Source organism: Staurois parvus, unplaced genomic scaffold (assembly GCF_062004578.1).
Source record: "Staurois parvus isolate SC_StPar_1 unplaced genomic scaffold, SC_StPar_1.0 ptg002140l, whole genome shotgun sequence".
Taxonomy (NCBI): Eukaryota; Metazoa; Chordata; class Amphibia; order Anura; family Ranidae; genus Staurois; species Staurois parvus.
In genome coordinates this window covers 6525089-6538162 of record NW_028319936.1, presented here as the reverse complement: position 1 = coordinate 6538162, position 13074 = coordinate 6525089, and the positions used below count along the sequence as shown (strand labels likewise).

General features: G+C 42.3%; 14 non-coding genes across 14 annotated transcripts; all 14 read left to right on the top strand.

Moving 5' to 3' along the window:
* The first annotated feature begins 219 nt into the window (after positions 1-219).
* On the top strand, positions 220-433 carry LOC149432559 (small nucleolar RNA U3). The gene has a single exon (XR_016309107.1). It is a non-coding gene; the product is annotated as a small nucleolar RNA U3 (small nucleolar RNA).
* Positions 434-1158: 725 nt separating this feature from the next.
* LOC149432558 (small nucleolar RNA U3) lies at positions 1159-1372 on the top strand. Its single transcript, XR_016309014.1, has one exon. It is a non-coding gene; the product is annotated as a small nucleolar RNA U3 (small nucleolar RNA).
* A 725-nt stretch (positions 1373-2097) lies between these two features.
* On the top strand, positions 2098-2311 carry LOC149432557 (small nucleolar RNA U3). The gene has a single exon (XR_016309010.1). It is a non-coding gene; the product is annotated as a small nucleolar RNA U3 (small nucleolar RNA).
* Positions 2312-3036: 725 nt separating this feature from the next.
* LOC149432556 (small nucleolar RNA U3) lies at positions 3037-3250 on the top strand. The gene has a single exon (XR_016309033.1). It is a non-coding gene; the product is annotated as a small nucleolar RNA U3 (small nucleolar RNA).
* Positions 3251-3975: 725 nt separating this feature from the next.
* LOC149432555 (small nucleolar RNA U3) lies at positions 3976-4189 on the top strand. The gene has a single exon (XR_016309083.1). It is a non-coding gene; the product is annotated as a small nucleolar RNA U3 (small nucleolar RNA).
* A 725-nt stretch (positions 4190-4914) lies between these two features.
* Positions 4915-5128, top strand: LOC149432554 (small nucleolar RNA U3). Its single transcript, XR_016309040.1, has one exon. It is a non-coding gene; the product is annotated as a small nucleolar RNA U3 (small nucleolar RNA).
* A 725-nt stretch (positions 5129-5853) lies between these two features.
* On the top strand, positions 5854-6067 carry LOC149432553 (small nucleolar RNA U3). The gene has a single exon (XR_016309047.1). It is a non-coding gene; the product is annotated as a small nucleolar RNA U3 (small nucleolar RNA).
* Positions 6068-6792: 725 nt separating this feature from the next.
* On the top strand, positions 6793-7006 carry LOC149432552 (small nucleolar RNA U3). Its single transcript, XR_016309021.1, has one exon. It is a non-coding gene; the product is annotated as a small nucleolar RNA U3 (small nucleolar RNA).
* Positions 7007-7731: 725 nt separating this feature from the next.
* Positions 7732-7945, top strand: LOC149432551 (small nucleolar RNA U3). Its single transcript, XR_016309029.1, has one exon. It is a non-coding gene; the product is annotated as a small nucleolar RNA U3 (small nucleolar RNA).
* A 725-nt stretch (positions 7946-8670) lies between these two features.
* On the top strand, positions 8671-8884 carry LOC149432550 (small nucleolar RNA U3). The gene has a single exon (XR_016309074.1). It is a non-coding gene; the product is annotated as a small nucleolar RNA U3 (small nucleolar RNA).
* A 725-nt stretch (positions 8885-9609) lies between these two features.
* Positions 9610-9823, top strand: LOC149432549 (small nucleolar RNA U3). The gene has a single exon (XR_016309011.1). It is a non-coding gene; the product is annotated as a small nucleolar RNA U3 (small nucleolar RNA).
* A 725-nt stretch (positions 9824-10548) lies between these two features.
* On the top strand, positions 10549-10762 carry LOC149432548 (small nucleolar RNA U3). Its single transcript, XR_016309106.1, has one exon. It is a non-coding gene; the product is annotated as a small nucleolar RNA U3 (small nucleolar RNA).
* Positions 10763-11487: 725 nt separating this feature from the next.
* LOC149432547 (small nucleolar RNA U3) lies at positions 11488-11701 on the top strand. Its single transcript, XR_016309105.1, has one exon. It is a non-coding gene; the product is annotated as a small nucleolar RNA U3 (small nucleolar RNA).
* Positions 11702-12426: 725 nt separating this feature from the next.
* LOC149432546 (small nucleolar RNA U3) lies at positions 12427-12640 on the top strand. The gene has a single exon (XR_016309009.1). It is a non-coding gene; the product is annotated as a small nucleolar RNA U3 (small nucleolar RNA).
* The last annotated feature ends 434 nt before the right edge of the window (positions 12641-13074 follow it).

The following is a 13074-nucleotide window of genomic DNA, read 5'->3' as shown; positions in this document are numbered from 1 at the left end:
AATCAAAGTAGCCAATGAAGGGTGTTAATCAATTTGATGGTTTGAGAGAAAAGAATTGCAATATTCTTTTTCTTTCGAATAGGACTTGGGCAAACAGGCCTCTTAAGAATTGCTACTTGATTTGTACAAATAGTTTACATTAGAGCTTGACAAACATGTTCACCATTTGTTGAAGGAATAGAACCTAAGGTGTTGCCGAAATCTTTGACGTGTCCTGGCAAGACGATACTTTCAGGGATCATTTCTGTAGGAGCCGATGGGAGAAATGTGCTCGAAAGTGGCCAAACTCACTGTCCACGATGATGATTTGTAGGGCTCTCCTCTCATTAGGACTCCTGTTGTAGTGCTGCTCTATGCAGTTGCTGCCACCATTGGATGACTTGGTCATCTTTCTAGATGGGAAGATGGCAGGAGAGAGCTCATTCAGAGTGGTTCCTTCAGTGCTTTGTAGGAAGACTTAGAGTCTTCTTTTGTTTGCAAGACAGCTGAGTTTCCAAGCTTGTGCTTTACTCCAAACTATCAACGAGGCTTGCCTTTTTCTACCAATTGCTTCGATGGAAAAGTTCAAACCAATTGACACGATTATTGTTTGTAAGAAGAAGAAAAGAATTGGCTGGATTACTGATAGGGCGAGAGGCAGTCACCTGCCAATGTTTCTTCTTTAGCTCCCGCCTTAGGAAGAAATGCCAGATGGAAACAACGCTCATGGAACTCAAAGAAAGATGCGGGGGTTTTCTATGTTCGAAAGACCAAGAAAACATTGTCCGCACTGAGAAACCAGGCTTTTGGAACCAAAGGAAACTTGCCAGAGCATTACGTTTTGAAAAGAGGTGAAAACAAAAATACGCCATCTGTGTTGTAGTCTCGCCAGTGACCGCTCTGAACAAGACTGTGAGGTGCTTTTCAATCTTTGCTCGGGTTACCAAAAGGATGTCTGAAAATCAAAGTAGCCAATGAAGGGTGTTAATCAATTTGATGGTTTGAGAGAAAAGAATTGCAATATTCTTTTTCTTTCGAATAGGACTTGGGCAAACAGGCCTCTTAAGAATTGCTACTTGATTTGTACAAATAGTTTACATTAGAGCTTGACAAACATGTTCACCATTTGTTGAAGGAATAGAACCTAAGGTGTTGCCGAAATCTTTGACGTGTCCTGGCAAGACGATACTTTCAGGGATCATTTCTGTAGGAGCCGATGGGAGAAATGTGCTCGAAAGTGTCCAAACTCACTGTCCACGATGATGATTTGTAGGGCTCTCCTCTCATTAGGACTCCTGTTGTAGTGCTGCTCTATGCAGTTGCTGCCACCATTGGATGACTTGGTCATCTTTCTAGATGGGAAGATGGCAGGAGAGAGCTCATTCAGAGTGGTTCCTTCAGTGCTTTGTAGGAAGACTTAGAGTCTTCTTTTGTTTGCAAGACAGCTGAGTTTCCAAGCTTGTGCTTTACTCCAAACTATCAACGAGGCTTGCCTTTTTCTACCAATTGCTTCGATGGAAAAGTTCAAACCAATTGACACGATTATTGTTTGTAAGAAGAAAAAAAGAATTGGCTGGATTACTGATAGGGCGAGAGGCAGTCACCTGTCAATGTTTCTTCTTTAGCTCCCGCCTTAGGAAGAAATGCCAGATGGAAACAACGCTCATGGAACTCAAAGAAAGATGCGGGGGTTTTCTATGTTCGAAAGACCAAGAAAACATTGTCCGCACTGAGAAACCAGGCTTTTGGAACCAAAGGAAACTTGCCAGAGCATTACGTTTTGAAAAGAGGTGAAAACAAAAATACGCCATCTGTGTTGTAGTCTCGCCAGTGACCGCTCTGAACAAGACTGTGAGGTGCTTTTCAATCTTTGCTCGGGTTACCAAAAGGATGTCTGAAAATCAAAGTAGCCAATGAAGGGTGTTAATCAATTTGATGGTTTGAGAGAAAAGAATTGCAATATTCTTTTTCTTTCGAATAGGACTTGGGCAAACAGGCCTCTTAAGAATTGCTACTTGATTTGTACAAATAGTTTACATTAGAGCTTGACAAACATGTTCACCATTTGTTGAAGGAATAGAACCTAAGGTGTTGCCGAAATCTTTGACGTGTCCTGGCAAGACGATACTTTCAGGGATCATTTCTGTAGGAGCCGATGGGAGAAATGTGCTCGAAAGTGGCCAAACTCACTGTCCACGATGATGATTTGTAGGGCTCTCCTCTCATTAGGACTCCTGTTGTAGTGCTGCTCTATGCAGTTGCTGCCACCATTGGATGATTTGGTCATCTTTCTAGATGGGAAGATGGCAGGAGAGAGCTCATTCAGAGTGGTTCCTTCAGTGCTTTGTAGGAAGACTTAGAGTCTTCTTTTGTTTGCAAGACAGCTGAGTTTCCAAGCTTGTGCTTTACTCCAAACTATCAACGAGGCTTGCCTTTTTCTACCAATTGCTTCGATGGAAAAGTTCAAACCAATTGACACGATTATTGTTTGTAAGAAGAAAAAAAGAATTGGCTGGATTACTGATAGGGCGAGAGGCAGTCACCTGCCAATGTTTCTTCTTTAGCTCCCGCCTTAGGAAGAAATGCCAGATGGAAACAACGCTCATGGAACTCAAAGAAAGATGCGGGGGTTTTCTATGTTCGAAAGACCAAGAAAACATTGTCCGCACTGAGAAACCAGGCTTTTGGAACCAAAGGAAACTTGCCAGAGCATTACGTTTTGAAAAGAGGTGAAAACAAAAATACGCCATCTGTGTTGTAGTCTCGCCAGTGACCGCTCTGAACAAGACTGTGAGGTGCTTTTCAATCTTTGCTCGGGTTACCAAAAGGATGTCTGAAAATCAAAGTAGCCAATGAAGGGTGTTAATCAATTTGATGGTTTGAGAGAAAAGAATTGCAATATTCTTTTTCTTTCGAATAGGACTTGGGCAAACAGGCCTCTTAAGAATTGCTACTTGATTTGTACAAATAGTTTACATTAGAGCTTGACAAACATGTTCACCATTTGTTGAAGGAATAGAACCTAAGGTGTTCCTGAAATCTTTGACGTGTCCTGGCAAGACGATACTTTCAGGGATCATTTCTGTAGGGGCCGATGGGAGAAATGTGCTCGAAAGTGTCCAAACTCACTGTCCACGATGATGATTTGTAGGGCTCTCCTCTCATTAGGACTCCTGTTGTAGTGCTGCTCTATGCAGTTGCTGCCACCATTGGATGACTTGGTCATCTTTCTAGATGGGAAGATGGCAGGAGAGAGCTCATTCAGAGTGGTTCCTTCAGTGCTTTGAAGGAAGACTTAGAGTCTTCTTTTGTTTGCAAGACAGCTGAGTTTCCAAGCTTGTGCTTTACTCCAAACTATCAACGAGGCTTGCCTTTTTCTACCAATTGCTTCGATGGAAAAGTTCAAACCAATTGACACGATTATTGTTTGTAAGAAGAAAAAAAGAATTGGCTGGATTACTGATAGGGCGAGAGGCAGTCACCTGCCAATGTTTCTTCTTTAGCTCCCGCCTTAGGAAGAAATGCCAGATGGAAACAACGCTCATGGAACTCAAAGAAAGATGCGGGGGTTTTCTATGTTCGAAATACCAAGAAAACATTGTCCGCACTGAGAAACCAGGCTTTTGGAACCAAAGGAAACTTGCCAGAGCATTACGTTTTGAAAAGAGGTGAAAACAAAAATACGCCATCTGTGTTGTAGTCTTGCCAGTGACCGCTCTGAACAAGACTGTGAGGTGCTTTTCAATCTTTGCTCGGGTTACCAAAAGGATGTCTGAAAATCAAAGTAGCCAATGAAGGGTGTTAATCAATTTGATGGTTTGAGAGAAAAGAATTGCAATATTCTTTTTCTTTCGAATAGGACTTGGGCAAACAGGCCTCTTAAGAATTGCTACTTGATTTGTACAAATAGTTTACATTAGAGCTTGACAAACATGTTCACCATTTGTTGAAGGAATAGAACCTAAGGTGTTGCCGAAATCTTTGACGTGTCCTGGCAAGACGATACTTTCAGGGATCATATCTGTAGGAGCCCATGGGAGAAATGTGCTCGAAAGTGGCCAAACTCCATGTCCACGATGATGATTTGTAGGGCTCTCCTCTCATTAGGACTCCTGTTGTAGTGCTGCTCTATGCAGTTGCTGCCACCATTGGATGACTTGGTCATCTTTCTAGATGGGAAGATGGCAGGAGAGAGCTCATTCAGAGTGGTTCCTTCAGTGCTTTGTAGGAAGACTTAGAGTCTTCTTTTGTTTGCAAGACAGCTGAGTTTCCAAGCTTGTGCTTTACTCCAAACTATCAACGAGGCTTGCCTTTTTCAACCAATTGCTTCGATGGAAAAGTTCAAACCAATTGACACGATTATTGTTTGTAAGAAGAAAAAAAGAATTGGCTGGATTACTGATAGGGCGAGAGGCAGTCACCTGCCAATGTTTCTTCTTTAGCTCCCGCCTTAGGAAGAAATGCCAGATGGAAACAACGCTCATGGAACTCAAAGAAAGATGCGGGGGTTTTCTATGTTCGAAAGACCAAGAAAACATTGTCCGCACTGAGAAACCAGGCTTTTGGAACCAAAGGAAACTTGCCAGAGCATTACGTTTTGAAAAGAGGTGAAAACAAAAATACGCCATCTGTGTTGTAGTCTCGCCAGTGACCGCTCTGAACAAGACTGTGAGGTGCTTTTCAATCTTTGCTCGGGTTACCAAAAGGATGTCTGAAAATCAAAGTAGCCAATGAAGGGTGTTAATCAATTTGATGGTTTGAGAGAAAAGAATTGCAATATTCTTTTTCTTTCGAATAGGACTTGGGCAAACAGGCCTCTTAAGAATTGCTACTTGATTTGTACAAATAGTTTACATTAGAGCTTGACAAACATGTTCACCATTTGTTGAAGGAATAGAACCTAAGGTGTTGCCGAAATCTTTGACGTGTCCTGGCAAGACGATACTTTCAGGGATCATTTCTGTAGGAGCCGATGGGAGAAATGTGCTTGAAAGTGTCCAAACTCACTGTCCACGATGATGATTTGTAGGGTTCTCCTCTCATTAGGACTCCTGTTGTAGTGCTGCTCTATGCAGTTGCTGCCACCATTGGATGACTTGGTCATCTTTCTAGATGGGAAGATGGCAGGAGAGAGCTCATTCAGAGTGGTTCCTTCAGTGCTTTGTAGGAAGACTTAGAGTCTTCTTTTGTTTGCAAGACAGCTGAGTTTCCAAGCTTGTGCTTTACTCCAAACTATCAACGAGGCTTGCCTTTTTCTACCAATTGCTTCGATGGAAAAGTTCAAACCAATTGACACGATTATTGTTTGTAAGAAGAAAAAAAGAATTGGCTGGATTACTGATAGGGCGAGAGGCAGTCACCTGCCAATGTTTCTTCTTTAGCTCCCGCCTTAGGAAGAAATGCCAGATGGAAACAACGCTCATGGAACTCAAAGAAAGATGCGGGGGTTTTCTATGTTCGAAATACCAAGAAAACATTGTCCGCACTGAGAAACCAGGCTTTTGGAACCAAAGGAAACTTGCCAGAGCATTACGTTTTGAAAAGAGGTGAAAACAAAAATACGCCATCTGTGTTGTAGTCTCGCCAGTGACCGCTCTGAACAAGACTGTGAGGTGCTTTTCAATCTTTGCTCGGGTTACCAAAAGGATGTCTGAAAATCAAAGTAGCCAATGAAGGGTGTTAATCAATTTGATGGTTTGAGAGAAAAGAATTGCAATATTCTTTTTCTTTCGAATAGGACTTGGGCAAACAGGCCTCTTAAGAATTGCTACTTGATTTGTACAAATAGTTTACATTAGAGCTTGACAAACATGTTCACCATTTGTTGAAGGAATAGAACCTAAGGTGTTGCCGAAATCTTTGACGTGTCCTGGCAAGACGATACTTTCAGGGATCATTTCTGTAGGAGCCCATGGGAGAAATGTGCTCGAAAGTGGCCAAACTCACTGTCCACGATGATGATTTGTAGGGCTCTCCTCTCATTAGGACTCCTGTTGTAGTGCTGCTCTATGCAGTTGCTGCCACCATTGGATGACTTGGTCATCTTTCTAGATGGGAAGATGGCAGGAGAGAGCTCATTCAGAGTGGTTCCTTCAGTTCTTTGTAGGAAGACTTAGAGTCTTCTTTTGTTTTCAAGACAGCTGAGTTTCCAAGCTTGTGCTTTACTCCAAACTATCAACGAGGCTTGCCTTTTTCTACCAATTGCTTTGATGGAAAAGTTCAAACCAATTGACACGATTATTGTTTGTAAGAAGAAAAAAAGAATTGGCTGGATTACTGATAGGGCGAGAGGCAGTCACCTGCCAATGTTTCTTCTTTAGCTCCCGCCTTAGGAAGAAATGCCAGATGGAAACAACGCTCATGGAACTCAAAGAAAGATGCGGGGGTTTTCTATGTTCGAAAGACCAAGAAAACATTGTCCGCACTGAGAAACCAGGCTTTTGGAACCAAAGGAAACTTGCCAGAGCATTACGTTTTGAAAAGAGGTGAAAACAAAAATACGCCATCTGTGTTGTAGTCTCGCCAGTGACCGCTCTGAACAAGACTGTGAGGTGCTTTTCAATCTTTGCTCGGGTTACCAAAAGGATGTCTGAAAATCAAAGTAGCCAATGAAGGGTGTTAATCAATTTGATGGTTTGAGAGAAAAGAATTGCAATATTCTTTTTCTTTCGAATAGGACTTGGGCAAACAGGCCTCTTAAGAATTGCTACTTGATTTGTACAAATAGTTTACATTAGAGCTTGACAAACATGTTCACCATTTGTTGAAGGAATAGAACCTAAGGTGTTGCCGAAATCTTTGACGTGTCCTGGCAAGACGATACTTTCAGGGATCATTTCTGTAGGAGCCGATGGGAGAAATGTGCTCGAAAGTGGCCAAACTCACTGTCCACGATGATGATTTGTAGGGCTCTCCTCTCATTAGGACTCCTGTTGTAGTGCTGCTCTATGCAGTTGCTGCTACCATTGGATGACTTGGTCATCTTTCTAGATGGGAAGATGGCAGGAGAGAGCTCATTCAGAGTGGTTCCTTCAGTGCTTTGTAGGAAGACTTAGAGTCTTCTTTTGTTTGCAAGACAGCTGAGTTTCCAAGCTTGTGCTTTACTCCAAACTATCAACGAGGCTTGCCTTTTTCTACCAATTGCTTCGATGGAAAAGTTCAAACCAATTGACACGATTATTGTTTGTAAGAAGAAAAAAAGAATTGGCTGGATTACTGATAGGGCGAGAGGCAGTCACCTGCCAATGTTTCTTCTTTAGCTCCCGCCTTAGGAAGAAATGCCAGATGGAAACAACGCTCATGGAACTCAAAGAAAGATGCGGGGGTTTTCTATGTTCGAAAGACCAAGAAAACATTGTCCGCACTGAGAAACCAGGCTTTTGGAACCAAAGGAAACTTGCCAGAGCATTACGTTTTGAAAAGAGGTGAAAACAAAAATACGCCATCTGTGTTGTAGTCTCGCCAGTGACCGCTCTGAACAAGACTGTGAGGTGCTTTTCAATCTTTGCTCGGGTTACCAAAAGGATGTCTGAAAATCAAAGTAGCCAATGAAGGGTGTTAATCAATTTGATGGTTTGAGAGAAAAGAATTGCAATATTCTTTTTCTTTCGAATAGGACTTGGGCAAACAGGCCTCTTAAGAATTGCTACTTGATTTGTACAAATAGTTTACATTAGAGCTTGACAAACATGTTCACCATTTGTTGAAGGAATAGAACCTAAGGTGTTGCCGAAATCTTTGACGTGTCCTGGCAAGACGATACTTTCAGGGATCATTTCTGTAGGAGCCGATGGGAGAAATGTGCTCGAAAGTGTCCAAACGCACTGTCCACGATGATGATTTGTAGGGCTCTCCTCTCATTAGGACTCCTGTTGTAGTGCTGCTCTATGCAGTTGCTGCCACCATTGGATGACTTGGTCATCTTTCTAGATGGGAAGATGGCAGGAGAGAGCTCATTCAGAGTGGTTCCTTCAGTGCTTTGTAGGAAGACTTAGAGTCTTCTTTTGTTTGCAAGACAGCTGAGTTTCCAAGCTTGTGCTTTACTCCAAACTATCAACGAGGCTTGCCTTTTTCTACCAATTGCTTCGATGGAAAAGTTCAAACCAATTGACACGATTATTGTTTGTAAGAAGAAAAAAAGAATTGGCTGGATTACTGATAGGGCGAGAGGCAGTCACCTGCCAATGTTTCTTCTTTAGCTCCCGCCTTAGGAAGAAATGCCAGATGGAAACAACGCTCATGGAACTCAAAGAAAGATGCGGGGGTTTTCTATGTTCGAAAGACCAAGAAAACATTGTCCGCACTGAGAAACCAGGCTTTTGGAACCAAAGGAAACTTGCCAGAGCATTACGTTTTGAAAAGAGGTGAAAACAAAAATACGCCATCTGTGTTGTAGTCTCGCCAGTGACCGCTCTGAACAAGACTGTGAGGTGCTTTTCAATCTTTGCTCGGGTTACCAAAAGGATGTCTGAAAATCAAAGTAGCCAATGAAGGGTGTTAATCAATTTGATGGTTTGAGAGAAAAGAATTGCAATATTCTTTTTCTTTCGAATAGGACTTGGGCAAACAGGCCTCTTAAGAATTGCTACTTGATTTGTACAAATAGTTTACATTAGAGCTTGACAAACATGTTCACCATTTGTTGAAGGAATAGAACCTAAGGTGTTGCCGAAATCTTTGACGTGTCCTGGCAAGACGATACTTTCAGGGATCATTTCTGTAGGAGCCGATGGGAGAAATGTGCTTGAAAGTGGCCAAACTCACTGTACACGATGATGATTTGTAGGGCTCTCCTCTCATTAGGACTCCTGTTGTAGTACTGCTCTATGCAGTTGCTGCCACCATTGGATGACTTGGTCATCTTTCTAGATGGGAAGATGGCAGGAGAGAGCTCATTCAGAGTGGTTCCTTCAGTGCTTTGTAGGAAGACTTAGAGTCTTCTTTTGTTTGCAAGACAGCTGAGTTTCCAAGCTTGTGCTTTACTCCAAACTATCAACGAGGCTTGCCTTTTTCTACCAATTGCTTCGATGGAAAAGTTCAAACCAATTGACACGATTATTGTTTGTAAGAAGAAAAAAAGAATTGGCTGGATTACTGATAGGGCGAGAGGCAGTCACCTGCCAATGTTTCTTCTTTAGCTCCCGCCTTAGGAAGAAATGCCAGATGGAAACAACGCTCATGGAACTCAAAGAAAGATGCGGGGGTTTTCTATGTTCGAAAGACCAAGAAAACATTGTCCGCACTGAGAAACCAGGCTTTTGGAACCAAAGGAAACTTGCCAGAGCATTACGTTTTGAAAAGAGGTGAAAACAAAAATACGCCATCTGTGTTGTAGTCTCGCCAGTGACCGCTCTGAACAAGACTGTGAGGTGCTTTTCAATCTTTGCTCGGGTTACCAAAAGGATGTCTGAAAATCAAAGTAGCCAATGAAGGGTGTTAATCAATTTGATGGTTTGAGAGAAAAGAATTGCAATATTCTTTTTCTTTCGAATAGGACTTGGGCAAACAGGCCTCTTAAGAATTGCTACTTGATTTGTACAAATAGTTTACATTAGAGCTTGACAAACATGTTCACCATTTGTTGAAGGAATAGAACCTAAGGTGTTGCCGAAATCTTTGACGTGTCCTGGCAAGACGATACTTTCAGGGATCATTTCTGTAGGAGCCGATGGGAGAAATGTGCTTGAAAGTGGCCAAACTCACTGTCCACGATGATGATTTGTAGGGCTCTCCTCTCATTAGGACTCCTGTTGTAGTGCTGCTCTATGCAGTTGCTGCCACCATTGGATGACTTGGTCATCTTTCTAGATGGGAAGATGGCAGGAGAGAGCTCATTCAGAGTGGTTCCTTCAGTGCTTTGTAGGAAGACTTAGAGTCTTCTTTTGTTTGCAAGACAGCTGAGTTTCCAAGCTTGTGCTTTACTCCAAACTATCAATGAGGCTTGCCTTTTTCTACCAATTGCTTAGATGGAAAAGTTCAAACCAATTGACACGATTATTGTTTGTAAGAAGAAAAAAAGAATTGGCTGGATTACTGATAGGGCGAGAGGCAGTCACCTGCCAATGTTTCTTCTTTAGCTCCCGCCTTAGGAAGAAATGCCAGATGGAAACAACGCTCATGGAACTCAAAGAAAGATGCGGGGGTTTTCTATGTTCAAAAGACCAAGAAAACATTGTCCGCACTGAGAAACCAGGCTTTTGGAACCAAAGGAAACTTGCCAGAGCATTACGTTTTGAAAAGAGGTGAAAACAAAAATACGCCATCTGTGTTGTAGTCTCGCCAGTGACCGCTCTGAACAAGACTGTGAGGTGCTTTTCAATCTTTGCTCGGGTTACCAAAAGGATGTCTGAAAATCAAAGTAGCCAATGAAGGGTGTTAATCAATTTGATGGTTTGAGAGAAAAGAATTGCAATATTCTTTTTCTTTCGAATAGGACTTGGGCAAACAGGCCTCTTAAGAATTGCTACTTGATTTGTACAAATAGTTTACATTAGAGCTTGACAAACATGTTCACCATTTGTTGAAGGAATAGAACCTAAGGTGTTGCCGAAATCTTTGACGTGTCCTGGCAAGACGATACTTTCAGGGATCATTTCTGTAGGAGCCGATGGGAGAAATGTGCTCGAAAGTGGCCAAACTCACTGTCCACGATGATGATTTGTAGGGCTCTCCTCTCATTAGGACTCCTGTTGTAGTGCTGCTCTATGCAGTTGCTGCCACCATTGGATGACTTGGTCATCTTTCTAGATGGGAAGATGGCAGGAGAGAGCTCATTCAGAGTGGTTCCTTCAGTGCTTTGTAGGAAGACTTAGAGTCTTCTTTTGTTTGCAAGACAGCTGAGTTTCCAAGCTTGTGCTTTACTCCAAACTATCAACGAGGCTTGCCTTTTTCTACCAATTGCTTCGATGGAAAAGTTCAAACCAATTGACACGATTATTGTTTGTAAGAAGAAAAAAAGAATTGGCTGGATTACTGATAGGGCGAGAGGCAGTCACCTGCCAATGTTTCTTCTTTAGCTCCCGCCTTAGGAAGAAATGCCAGATGGAAACAACGCTCATGGAACTCAAAGAAAGATGCGGGGGTTTTCTATGTTCAAAAGACCAAGAAAACATTGTCCGCACTGAGAAACCAGGCTTTTGGAACCAAAGGAAACTTGCCAGAGCATTACGTTTTGAAAAGAGGTGAAAACAAAAATACGCCATCTGTGTTGTAGTCTCGCCAGTGACCGCTCTGAACAAGACTGTGAGGTGCTTTTCAATCTTTGCTCGGGTTACCAAAAGGATGTCTGAAAATCAAAGTAGCCAATGAAGGGTGTTAATCAATTTGATGGTTTGAGAGAAAAGAATTGCAATATTCTTTTTCTTTCGAATAGGACTTGGGCAAACAGGCCTCTTAAGAATTGCTACTTGATTTGTACAAATAGTTTACATTAGAGCTTGACAAACATGTTCACCATTTGTTGAAGGAATAGAACCTAAGGTGTTGCCGAAATCTTTGACGTGTCCTGGCAAGACGATACTTTCAGGGATCATTTCTGTAGGAGCCGATGGGAGAAATGTGCTCGAAAGTGGCCAAACTCACTGTCCACGATGATGATTTGTAGGGCTCTCCTCTCATTAGGACTCCTGTTGTAGTGCTGCTCTATGCAGTTGCTGCCACCATTGGATGACTTGGTCATCTTTCTAGATGGGAAGATGGCAGGAGAGAGCTCATTCAGAGTGGTTCCTTCAGTGCTTTGTAGGAAGACTTAGAGTCTTCTTTTGTTTGCAAGACAGCTGAGTTTCCAAGCTTGTGCTTTACTCCAAACTATCAACGAGGCTTGCCTTTTTCTACCAATTGCTTCGATGGAAAAGTTCAAACCAATTGACACGATTATTGTTTGTAAGAAGAAAAAAAGAATTGGCTGGATTACTGATAGGGCGAGAGGCAGTCACCTGCCAATGTTTCTTCTTTAGCTCCCGCCTTAGGAAGAAATGCCAGATGGAAACAACGCTCATGGAACTCAAAGAAAGATGCGGGGGTTTTCTATGTTCGAAAGACCAAGAAAACATTGTCCGCACTGAGAAACCAGGCTTTTGGAACCAAAGGAAACTTGCCAGAGCATTACGTTTTGAAAAGAGGTGAAAACAAAAATACGCCATCTGTGTTGTAGTCTCGCCAGTGACCGCTCTGAACAAGACTGTGAGGTGCTTTTCAATCTTTGCTCGGGTTACCAAAAGGATGTCTGAAAATCAAAGTAGCCAATGAAGGGTGTTAATCAATTTGATGGTTTGAGAGAAAAGAATTGCAATATTCTTTTTCTTTCGAATAGGACTTGGGCAAACAGGCCTCTTAAGAATTGCTACTTGATTTGTACAAATAGTTTACATTAGAGCTTGACAAACATGTTCACCATTTGTTGAAGGAATAGAACCTAAGGTGTTGCCGAAATCTTTGACGTGTCCTGGCAAGACGATACTTTCAGGGATCATTTCTGTAGGAGCCGATGGGAGAAATGTGCTTGAAAGTGGCCAAACTCACTGTCCACGATGATGATTTGTAGGGCTCTCCTCTCATTAGGACTCCTGTTGTAGTGCTGCTCTATGCAGTTGCTGCCACCATTGGATGACTTGGTCATCTTTCTAGATGGGAAGATGGCAGGAGAGAGCTCATTCAGAGTGGTTCCTTCAGTGCTTTGTAGGAAGACTTAGAGTCTTCTTTTGTTTGCAAGACAGCTGAGTTTCCAAGCTTGTGCTTTACTCCAAACTATCAACGAGGCTTGCCTTTTTCTACCAATTGCTTCGATGGAAAAGTTCAAACCAATTGACACGATTATTGTTTGTAAGAAGAAAAAAAGAATTGGCTGGATTACTGATAGGGCGAGAGGCAGTCACCTGCCAATGTTTCTTCTTTAGCTCCCGCCTTAGGAAGAAATGCCAGATGGAAACAACGCTCATGGAACTCAAAGAAAGATGCGGGGGTTTTCTATGTTCGAAAGACCAAGAAAACATTGTCCGCACTGAGAAACCAGGCTTTTGGAACCAAAGGAAACTTGCCAGAGCATTACGTTTTGAAAAGAGGTGAAAACAAAAATACGCCATCTGTGTTGTAGTCTCG